General features: G+C 45.0%; 1 pseudogene; it reads left to right on the forward strand.

Moving 5' to 3' along the window:
* LOC122943933 overlaps nt 1-12,310 on the forward strand; it is a 590,299-nt pseudogene that overhangs the window by 102,564 nt on the left and 475,425 nt on the right.

Raw genomic sequence — 12,310 nt, forward strand, 5'->3', positions numbered from 1 at the left:
CAATGAATGCAGCATCTGTGTGGTTCAATGACAGGGGGGTTGTGCAATCGCCATTCCCCTTCATTGCGTCTGCTACTTACAAAGAAATGAGCTTCACGATGAAGTGATTAGTCACGAAGCTAAGTTCTTTGTGTAATTTGGCAAAGTAAAGAATTGAATTTTTCAAAACTTCGCTCAACACTACTTATAACCATTGATATGGCATCACTTGGATGTCCTGTATAAGAACCTTCAGTGACATATTTGCTGGAACTGTACCAGACTAAAATTATTTCTGCTTTCATTTTTTTCAGACTAAAGTATGCAGCATTAAAAAACGTCCTGACTTTTCCACCACTGGCCAGTGGGATGTTGTGACAGAATGTGATGGGAAGCTAGAAACTGGAATTTTTGATGGCATACTGGTCTGTAGTGGACACCATACCTTTCCACATTTACCACTACATGCTTTTCAAGGTATGAAAAAATAATCTGTCACTTTATTTTTTTAACTCAATTTGAAGATTTATTTAAATAATGTATTATTAAGAATATATTCATTATTTATGTAATATAGTGTCACTATTTAAGATAAAAAAATAACCTTTTTATTTTTTATGTATCTTGTTAACATTCTGATAATATTTTCATGAGATCTACAGTAGAAATTAGCTAATTTCTTAGAATCAATTTCACGAACGATGCAGCAAAGTTTAATTTTTTTTTTATTCATGGCCAAATCTATTCTGACCATAATCCAAAACAACAGGCCAACTGGATCACTACATGCAAAACCAATCACTTAACCACCAAGCTATAACATTACCACATAAAGATGTGTTTTTCCTATACTTATAAGCTAAGGCTTATTACTGGTGTCTTTCTAATCATATATTGTACATGTTAATAAAGCAGTAACTTTCTGAGCAGATCTCTGTGTGGTGAGCCTACAGTAAATAGTGATATGATATTTACATGCTAGCGCACAGCTCTTGGATAGGGCTCTGCCCTCAGCCTGATGTCTACCCCTGTCAATCACTGGGAGTTGGCGTGTGCAGAGCAAAGGGAGTGTTACAAAGCAGTGCTCAAAGGATTCAGCCCCACCTCTTGGTGCTCGAAATTCTAATTTGCATATGAATAAAAATGCAGATTTCTCTTCAGTTTATCATACAGACAAAAGAAAGGTATATTTTCATCAGCATGATGAGCCCTACCAGCCAGCATGTCTGGTGTAATAGGATTGATCCTGGTGACAAAGCCTCTTTAAAATCTTTAACACAATGACAGCAATGGCAAATAATGTCAGTGAGTGACAGTGATATATATAGCTATGGGTAAAGGCATGGTTGACAGTGTTAACAAACAGTGTGTTTAACCACTTCAGCCCCGCTAGCTGAAACCCCCTTCATGACCAGAGCACTTTTTACACTTCGGCACTACACTCCTTTCACCGTTTATCGCTCGGTCATGCAACTTACCACCCAAATTAATTTTACCTCCTTTTCTTCTCACTAATGGAGCTTTCATTTGGTGGTATTTTATTGCTGCTGACATTTTAACTTTTTTTGTTATTAATCAAAATGTAACGATTTTTTTGCAAAAAAATGACATTTTTCACTTTCAGCTGTAAAATTTTGCAAAAAAAACGACATCCATATATACATTTTTCGCCAAATTTATTGTTCTACATGTCTTAAAAAAAAAAAAATGTTTGGGCAAAAAAAAAAATGGTTTGGGTAAAAGTTATAGCATTTACAAACTATGGTACAAAAATGTGAATTTCCGCTTTTTGAAACAGCTCTGACTTTCTGAGCACCTGTCATGATTCCTGAGGTTCTACAATGCCCAAACAGTAGAAAAACCCCACAAATGACCCCATTTCGGAAAGTAGACACCCTAAGGTATTCGCTGATGGGCATAGTGAGTTCATAGAACTTTTTATTTTTTGTCACAAGTTAGCGGAAAATGATGATGATTTTATTGTTTATTTTTTTCTTACAAAGTCTCATATTCCACTAACTTGCGACAAAAAATAAAAAATTCTAGGAACTCGCCATGCCCCTCACGGAATACCTTGGGGTGTCTTCTTTCCAAAATGGGGTCACTTGTGGGGTAGTTATACTGCCCTGGCAATTTAGGGGCCCAAATGTGTGAGAAGTACTTTGCAATCAAAATGTGTAAAAAATAGCCTGCGAAATCCGAAAGGTGCACTTTGGAATATGTGCCCCTTTGCCCACCTTGGCTGCAAAAAAGTGTCACACATCTGGTATCGCCGTACTCAAGAGAAGTTGGGGAATGTGTTTTGGGGTGTCATTTTACATATACCCATGCTGGGTGAGAGAAATATCCTGGCAAAAGACAACTTTTCCAATTTTTTTATACAAAGTTGGCATTTGATCAAGATGTTTATCTCACCCAGCATGGGTATATGTAAAATGACACCCCAAAACACAATACCCAACTTCTCCTGAGTACGGCGATACCAGATGTGTGACACTTTTTTGCAGCCTAGATGCGCAAAGGTGCCCAAATTCCTTTTAGGAGGGCATTTTTAGACATTTGGATCCCAGGCTTCTACTCACGCTTTAGGGCCCCTAAAAAGCCAGGGCAGTATAAATACCCCACATGTGACCCCACTTTGGAAAGAAGACACCCAAGGTATCCAATGAGGGGCCTGGCAAGTTCATAGAATTTTTTTTTTTTTCGCATAAGTTAGCGGAAATTGCTTTTTTTTTTTTTTTTTCTCACAAAGTCTCACTTTCTGCTAACTTAGGACAAAAATGTAAATCTTTCATGGACTCAATATGCCCCTCAGCAAATACCTTGGGGTGTCTTCTTTCCAAAATGGGGTCAGTTGTGGGGTGTTTGTACTGCCCTGGCATTTGAGGGTCTCCGCAATCATTACATGTATGGCCAGCATTAGGAGTTTCTGCTATTCTCCTTATATTGAGCATACAGGTAATGAGATTTTTTTTTTCCGTTCAGCCTCTGGGCTGAAAGAAAAAAATGCACGGCACAGATTTCTTCATTCGCATCGATCAATGTGGATGAAAAAATCTCTGCCAAAAAAAAAAAATGGAGGGGAAAGGTGTCTGCCAGGACATAGGAGCTCCGCCCTACATCCATACCCACTTAGCTCGTATGCCCTGGCAAACCAGATTTCTCCATTCACATCAATCGATGTGGATGAATAAATCATTGCCGGGATTTTTTTATTTTTTTTATATATATACAAAGTGTTTGCCAAAGCATAGGAACGCCGCCTCCTCCTCAGCTCGTATGCCTCGGCAAACATATCTGTTACTGCAGAGGAGAAAATCCCGTCTTGCAGTGCCGCATACACCGACTTGTGTGAAATCTGACAGCAGCGCAATGCTTCTGTCAGAATGCACATCGGTGCTGCAGCTGGTCGATCGGTTGGTCCACCTGGAAGGTAAAAAAAAAAAACAGGCCGCAACGCAATAATTTTATTAACTTTGCAACAGAACATATAAACTTTAACTTTTTTAACTGAACATTAACCTTTTTGCTTACTGGTGTTTTTTTTTTGTTTTTTTACCTTTATAGAACAAACCTCTCCTTCCCCATGGGTCAATGTGCAAAGCGCAAATCGCCCAAAGATGTGGCGAAGTGCATTATGCACTTTGTCCCATGTGAAAGGAGACGTTTGCAGCAGCAGTGAGTGAATGGGCCCTAATAGCCCTGTGTGCCTGTCCTGGTGAGATGATCCCTATGCTAATAGTGTACCTGTGAGTGGTACTTCTGGAAACACTCTCCTAAGCATAGGGCAGGGTGGTCAGGACAGTCAGGACAGAAATAGCGGGTGTCACGCCTTATTCCACTCCTGCTACAGACACGACATCTTTTTCGGGGTGACGGTTGGGTTGAGGTACCAGGAACGACATTGGGGAAATGTCGCTCGTGTAGACGGCTAACTACACTGGTGGATGGGGCCACGGAACCTCCTGGGTACAGGAGGTTCTCGATGATCTCTTCCTGAAATTTGAGGAAGGATCCAGTTCTCCCAGCCTTACTGTAGAGAACAAAACTATTGTACAGAGCCAATTGAATTAAATATACAGACACCTTCTTATACCAGCGTCTGGTTCTGCGGGAAACTAAATACGGAGACAACATCTGGTCATTGAAGTCCACCCCTCCCATGAGCAAATTATAGTCGTGGACTGAGAGGGGCTTTTCAATGACACGGGTTGCTCGCTCAATTTGTATTGTCGTGTCTGCGTGAATGGAGGAGAGCATGTAAACGACATTCTTGTCTTTCCATTTCACCGCGAGCAGTTCTTCGTTACACAGTGCGGCCCTCTGCCCCCTTGCAAGACGGGTGGTAACGAGCCGTTGGGGGAAGCCCGCGCGACTAGTTCGCGCGGTACCACAGGCGCCAATCCGTTCTAGAAACTTGTGTAAAAATTGTCCACATAAAGATGGTACCCCTTGCCGAATAAGGGTGACACCAAGTCCCAAACTGTCTTCCCACTGCTCCCCAGGTAGTCAGGGCAACCGACCGGCTCCAGGGTCTGATCTTTTCCCTCATAGATCCGAAATTTGTGGGTATAGCCTGTGGCCCTTTCACAGAGCTTATACAATTTGACCCCATACCGGGCGCGCTTGCTTGGGATGTATTGTTTGAAGCCAAGGCGCCCGGTAAAATGTATCAGGGACTCGTCTACGCAGATGTTTTGCTCTAGGGTATAAATATCTGCAAATTTCTGGTTGAAATGGTCTATGAGGGGCCGAATTTTGTGGAGCCGGTCAAAAGCAGGGTGGCCCCTGGGACGGGAGGCGGTGTTGTCACTAAAGTGCAGGAAACGCAGGATGGCCTCAAAACGTGCCCTGGACATAGCAGCAGAGAACATGGGCATGTGATGAATCGGGTTCGTGGACCAATATGACCGCAATTCATGCTTTTTTGTCAGGCCCATGTTGAGGAGGAGGCCCAGAAAAGTTTTAATTTCGGAAACTTGGACTGGTTTCCACCGGAAAGGCTGGGCATAAAAGCTTCCCGGGTTAGCGGTGATAAATTGTGTGGCATACCTGTTTGTTTAGGCCACAACTATGTCTAAAAGCTCCGCAGTCAAGAACAGCTCAAAAAATCCCAGGGCCGAACCGATCTGAGCTGTCTCAACCCGAACTCCAGACTGGGCAGTGAAAGGGAAAACTACAGGTGCGGCTGAAGTTGGGGACTGCCAATCAGGGTTTGCCAGCACCTCTGGGATTCTAGGGGCTCTACGGGCACGTCTTTGCGGTGGCTGCGACGGGGTCACTACTGCACGTGCCACCGTACCAGCTTCAACTGCCCTTCTGGTGCTCGCTACTTCACCAGGTTGTACGGCAGTGCTGGTACTAGGTCCAGGGAGGGCTGGGCTGCAGGTGTATGCCTCACCACGTAATCCGACAGCACCAGCCCCACTCTGCTGCTCTTGAAGCGGATCCTGCGCAACCTGTGGTCTAGCGACACGGGGCCGGGTACGCCTGGTGGTATCAGGGACCTCAGCCTCCTCGTCCGAACTTTGAGTCAGAGAGCCACTGCTTTCTACAGGTTCGTATTCTGACCCGCTGGATTCATCAGATGAGGGTTCCCACTCCTCATCCGACTGGGTCAGAAGCCTGTAGGCCTCTTCAGAGGAATACCCCCTGTTTGACATTTTGGGCAACTAAATTTAGGGGCATTCCCTGAGACTACCCAAGAAAAAAAAAGCAAGCCTGTCTTACAAAGGGGAGGCTAGCGAAGTACCGGAGGCCGCTGCGGTTGATAAAAAATATCAAAACTGATTTTTTTTATCGCCGCAGTGCATGTAAAGTGATTGTGCAGTGATCAAAAAAAAATTTTTTTTTGTCACTGCGGTGGGGCGGGTGTGGGCGAACGCACGTGTGGGCGACCGATCAGGCCTGATCGGGCAAACACTGCGTTTTGGGTGGAGGGCGAACTAAAGTGACACTAGTACTATTATAGATCTGACCGTGATCAGTTTTGATCACTTCCAGATACTATAAAAGTACAAATGCTGATTAGCGATACGCTAATCAGCGAATAACGGACTGCGGTGCGGTGGGCTGGGCGCTAACTGATCGCTAACTACCTAACCAAGGGACCTAAACTATACCTAAAACCTAACGGTCAATACCAGTGAAAAAAAAAAGTGACAGTTTACACTGATCACTTTTTTCCTTTCACTAGTGATTGACAAAGGGGTGATCAAAGGGTTAATTGGGGTTCAGGGGGGTGATCTGGGGCTAAAGTGTAGTGTTTGGTGTACTCACTGTGAAGCCTGCTCCTCTGCTGGATCCAACCGACGAAAAGAACCAGCAGAGGAGCAGGCAGCCATATAACAGATCATATTTACAAATATGATCTGATATATGGCTCTGTGATTAGCTCTTTTGAAAATCATCAGCTTGCCAGCCGCGATCATTGGCTGGCAAGCTGATGACGAAATGGTCCTCTTCGAAATGCCGGCGCGAACTGCGTATGCGCGGGCCGCATATCGCGTCATCTCGCGTCTCGCGAGATGACGCGTATATGCGTCGTTGTGCGCAGCGCTGCCGCCTCCGGACCGCACATCTGCGTTAGGCGGTCCGGAGGCGGTTAAAGTAAACCTGAGTGTAGGCAACAAGTTATAGACCAAGGGAAAGCTGAACACATTGTACAGTAAGGCCTCTTGCACATGGCCGTTGTTTGGGTACGCATCCGAGCCGCCGTTTTTGCGTCTCGGATGCGGACCCATTCACTTCAATGGGGTCACAAAAGATGCGGACAGCACTCCGTGTGCTGTCCGCATCCGTTGCTCCGTTACGTGGCCACGCAATATGTCCTATTCTTGTCCATTTTGTGGACAATAGACATTTCTACAATGGGTCGCCCGTTCCGTTCCGCAAATTGCGGAAGGCACACGGACGGCTTCCGTTTTTTGCGGATCCGTGGTTTGCGGACCACAAAAAACTGAATGGTCGTGTGCATGAGGCCTAAGACTGAACTTGGTTTTTCGGGTAGTACATCTCCATTTGCTGATTTGTGCCATCGTGGCAAGGCATATGATAAAACCACTCAACCATGTTCATGATAAAGAGACAGCAGAAAGAGGATGACTCTGCAGGGGGTAGGGGGTATAGAGGGGCCTCCTGGCCAGACATGATGCAAGATTCAGAATACAATGACATCATTAGCAAATAATGTCAGTAAGTGAGTAAAACTGACATACAGTATATAGCTATAGGTAAACACTAGTGATGAACGAGCATGCTTCTAAGCAGTCAATAAACATGCGGGAAGGTACTGGCATGCACTGCAATGCCGTAGCCATGTTGGCTACTGGCATTACAGTGATTGGCTGGCCGGAACGCGTCATTGGGTGCTATAAAGCACCCGATGACACATGTTCGGCTCAGTCTTAGGCCCCTTTCACATGGGCGAGTATTCCGTGCGGATGCGATGCGTGAGTTGAACTCATTGCACCCGCACTGAATACCGACCCATTCATTTCTATGGGGCTGTTCACATGAGCAGTGATTTTCACGCATCACTTGTGCATTGCGTGAAAATCGCAGCATGCTCTATATTCAGCGTTTTTCACGTAACACAGGCCCCATAGAAATGAATAGGGTTGCGTGTAAATCGCAAGCATCCGCAAGCAAGTGCGGATGCAGTGTGATTTTCACGCACGGTTGCTAGGAGATGATCGGGATGGAGACCAGATCATTATTATTTTCCCTTATAACATGGTTATAAGGGAAAATAATAGCATTCTAAATACAGAATGCATAGTAAAATAGCGCTGGAGGGGTTAAAAATAAAATAAAATAAATTTAACTCACCTTAATCCACTTGATCTCCTTGGTAAAAGATCATGTGAAGGATCATGTGATGACCGGAGTGACGTCACCACAGGTCCTGTTGCTGCACAGAGCTAAGATGAAGACAGAAGGAGATGCCGACTTCGCGATCAAGTGGATTAAGGTGAGTTAAATTATTTTTTATTTTTTAACCCCTCCAGCGCTATTTTACTATGCATTCTGTATTCAGAATGCTATTATTTTCCCTTATAACCATGTTAGAAGGGAAAATAATACAATCTACAGAACACTGATCCCAAGCCCGAACTTCTGTGAAGAAGTTCAGGTTTGGGTACCAAACATGCGCGATTTTTCTCACGCGAGTGCAAAACGCATTACAATGTTTTGCACTCGCGCGGAAAAATCGTGCGTGTTCCCACAACGCACCCACACATTTTCCCGCAACGCCCGTGTGAAAGAGGCCTTAGTCAGGGAGAGACAATTGACGTACAAAACACAAATACTACAGTAAGATAATCAATGGCTATGCTACTAACTGATGTAAGGGGAAACTGTCCCTATGATGGCACTCTAATCTCAAGCTCAGCCCAGGGATAGCCCCTGAAGGTGGGGACTCCCTGTCCTCGAACCTAGACCGCAGATTCCCTAGTTACACCCTAACAGAGACATAGGGGGTACCGCACTAGCCTAAAGTGAATTATGTAAACACACGGATAGCCCTAGACACATGGGCTGGACAAGTGGACCTTATATACAACCCTAATGATACAGGACCGATCAAAGGTATAAGGTCCATCAACATAGAATACACACCATGGAACATACAACATAGAGACATAAAGACCCCAACGCATTTCCCCCACGGTGTGGGATCATCAGGGGGTAAGTTAAGGCCTCTTTCACACTTGCGTCGTCCGGATCCAGCGTGTACTCCACTTGCCGGAATTACACGCCGGATCCGGAAAAACGCAAGTGAACTGAAAGCATTTGAAGACGGATCCGTCTTCAAAATGCTTTCAGTGTTACTATGGCAGCCACGACGCTATTAAAGTCCTGGTTGCCATAGTAGTAGTGGGGAGTGGGGGAGCGGTATACTTACAGTCCGTGCGGCTCCCGGGGCGCTCCAGAATGATGTCAGAGCGCCCCATGCGCATGGATGACGTGCCATGTGATCATGTCATCCATGCGTGCAGGGCGCCCTGACGTCACTCTGGAGCGCCCCGGGAGCCGCACGGATGGTAAGTATACTGCTCCCCCGCTCCCCACTACACTTTACCATGGCTGCCAGGACTTTAGCATCCCGGCAGCCATGGTAACCATTCAGAAAAATCTAAACGTCGGATCCGGCAATGCGCCGAAACGACGTTTAGCTTAAGGCCGGATCCGGATTAATGCCTTTCAATGGGCATTAATTCCGGATCCGGCCTTGCGGCAAGTCTTCAGCATGCTGCGGTATTTTCTCCGGCCAAAAAACGTTCCGGTCCTGAACTGAAAACATCCTGATGCATCCTGAACGGATTTCTCTCCATTCAGAATGCATTAGGATAAAACTGATCAGGATTCTTCCAGCATAGAGCACCGACGACGGAACTCTATGCCGGAAGAAAAGAACGCAGGTGTGAAAGAGCTCTAAGTTAAATAATTAGATAAATTGATAAATATCATAAAACACGGATTCCCATATTATGATGGAAACTCCGTCAACCGGGTGTGGAACATCGATTGTTATATATCAGTGTCTATCATGTGTCCAAAATAGAAAGGACCATCACTTGATACACGGAGGAGGAGGAGGCCAGTCCAGACCGGTGATTTAGGATGAAAGGAGATGATTACTCCATATGATCATATATACACGAAGGAGATAAACTACGCCAGCTGATGAGTATCCAGGTCCAATGACCAGTGGCAACAGCCACACTAGATGTCCTGATTTGCAGGAGACAAAATCACCATTAGCCAGCAGTCCTCATATCAGCTGCGTGCAGATAGTTAAGAAAGGTAGTTTCAGCATGATAAGTTGTATCTGATCAGGTCACAGGCAGTATATCCCACATCAGAAATCAGTGAGTAGTCCCAATGTCTGGTCACCCATGTCCGTTCCTCCTCAGGTCCAATAACCTGCTGGATTTACTATTGTGTGTGACAGCAGCAATTTATATTTTTAGCAAATCCTGTGCTAAATAGCTTCTAATAGGCTGCTGCGGACAGTTAAATTTTCTGCGCCAGATCTCATGTGTAAATTGTGCGCATCCCTAAAATATCATTGACATCCAGTGTACTTTTTCCGTAGACTGTGTTGCTGCGGACAGTTAAATTATCCGTGCCACATCTCCTGTGTAAAGTGTGCGCATCCCAAAAATATCTGTGACATCCAGTGTACTGTTTCAATAGACGGTGTCCGCTGCGGACAGTGATATTAGCTGTGTCACATCTCCAGTGTAAAGTGTGCGAATCCCAAAAATATCTGTGACATCCATTGTACTTTTTCAATAAATGGTGTCCGCTGTGGACAGTGAGATTAGCTGCACCACATCTCCAGTGTAAAGTGTGCGCATCCCTAAAATATCAGTGACATCCAGTGTACTTTTTCCATAGACAGTGTCCGCTGCGGACAGTTAAATTATCCATGCCACATCTCCAGTGTAAAGTGTGCACATCCCAAAAATATCTGTGACATCCAGTGTACTGTTTCAATAGACTGTGTCCGCTGCGGACAGTGACATTAGCTGTGCCACATCTCCAATGTAAAGTGTGTGCATCCAAAAAATATCTGTGACATCCAGTGTACTTTTTCAATAAATGGTGTCCGCTGCAGACAGTGAGATTAGCTGTGCCACATCTCCAGTGTAAAGTGTGCGCATCCCTAAAATATCAGTGACATCCAGTGTACTTTTTCCGTAGACGGCCAGATTAGAGTTTGCCAAACATCTAAAACTTCACAGTTCTGGAACAACATCCTATGGACAGATGAGGCGAAGATCAACTTGTACCAGAGTGATGGGAAGAGAAGATTATGGAGAAGGAAAATAACGCTCATCCTAAGCATACCACCTCATCAGTGAAGCATGATGGTGGTAGTGTCATGGTGTGGGCATGTATGGCTGCCAATGGAACTGGTTCTCTTGTATTTATTGATGATGTGACTGCTGACAAAAGCAGCAGGATGAGTTCTGAAGTGTTTTGGGCAATATTATCTGCTCATATTCATCCAAATGCTTCAGAACTCATTGGACGGCGCTTCACAGTGCAGATGGACAATGACCCAAAGCATACTGCAAAAGCAACCAAAGAGTTTTTTAAGGGAAAGAAGTGGAATGTTATGCAATCACCTGACCTGAATTAGATTGAGCATGCATTTCACTTGCTGAAGACAAAACTGAAGGGAAAATGCCCCAAGAACAAGCAGGAACTGAAGACTGTTGCAGTAGAGGCCTGGCAGAGCATCACCAGGGATGAAACCCAGCATCTGGTGATGTCTATACGTTCCAGACTTCAGGCTGTAATTGACTGCAAAGGATTTGCAACCAAGTATTAAAAAGTGAAAATTTGAGTTATGATTATTATTCTGTCCCATTACTTTTGGTTGCTTAACAAGTAGGAGGCACATATGCAAACAGTTGTAATTCCTACACCGTTCACGTGATTTGTATGTAAATACCCTCAAATTAAAGCTGACAGTCTGCAGTTAAAATACATCTTGGTTGTTTCATTTCAAATCCATTGTGGTGGTGTATAGAGCCAAACATGTTAGAATTGTGTTGATGTCCCAATATTTATGAACCTGGCTGTAGCTTCATGTCCAAGTTTGCAGGGCAGCACAGGACACCACTCTTGAAGTCAGACCAGTGCGGCCAGGTGGTTGGTTGGATTGCAGCAGATAATGCTTCCAGTCAGCTAAGCACCACCCTGTCTTCCTCCAAGTCCAGTCTTGATACTCCTTCCTCCCACCATGCAGAGTCTTGCCAAACATGCTTGAAGAGGGACAGGTCTTGTGCCCTGATTCCCAAACTCTTGAGCATCCACAGTCACAAGAAGATGACGGTGGGGAACGGCAATTACTGTTTATTGAGGTGGATGATGATGAGACACAGTTGCCATTAACTCAACAGCAATTACTGTATCAAGAGTTTGATGATGAGGATGAGACACAGTTGTCAATAATTGAGGTTGAAGGATCTGCAGCACCGCAACAGGCTGTAAGAGGCAGTGGGGTGGCAAAAGCGAGAAGGCTGGCCACACCAAAAAGGCCTGCAACTGTTCCACGGAGCACCCCCTTGTGGAAATCTGCCTTGCCAAGGAGTAGGTGTTCCGCAGTCTGGCACTTTTTTAAGGAAAGTGCAGATGATAAAAGAATTGTAATTTGCAACCTGTGCCATGCAAAAATGAGCAGTGGTGTGAACACTAGCAACCTCACCACCACCAGCATGATATGCCACATGGCATCAAAGCACCCTAATAGGTGGGCTGAACGCCTCGGTCCGCAATCTGTTTATCTTAAAGGTCACAGCACTGCCTCCTC

Source organism: Bufo gargarizans, chromosome 7 (genome assembly GCF_014858855.1).
Source record: "Bufo gargarizans isolate SCDJY-AF-19 chromosome 7, ASM1485885v1, whole genome shotgun sequence".
In the NCBI taxonomy this organism is placed as follows: Eukaryota; Metazoa; Chordata; class Amphibia; order Anura; family Bufonidae; genus Bufo; species Bufo gargarizans.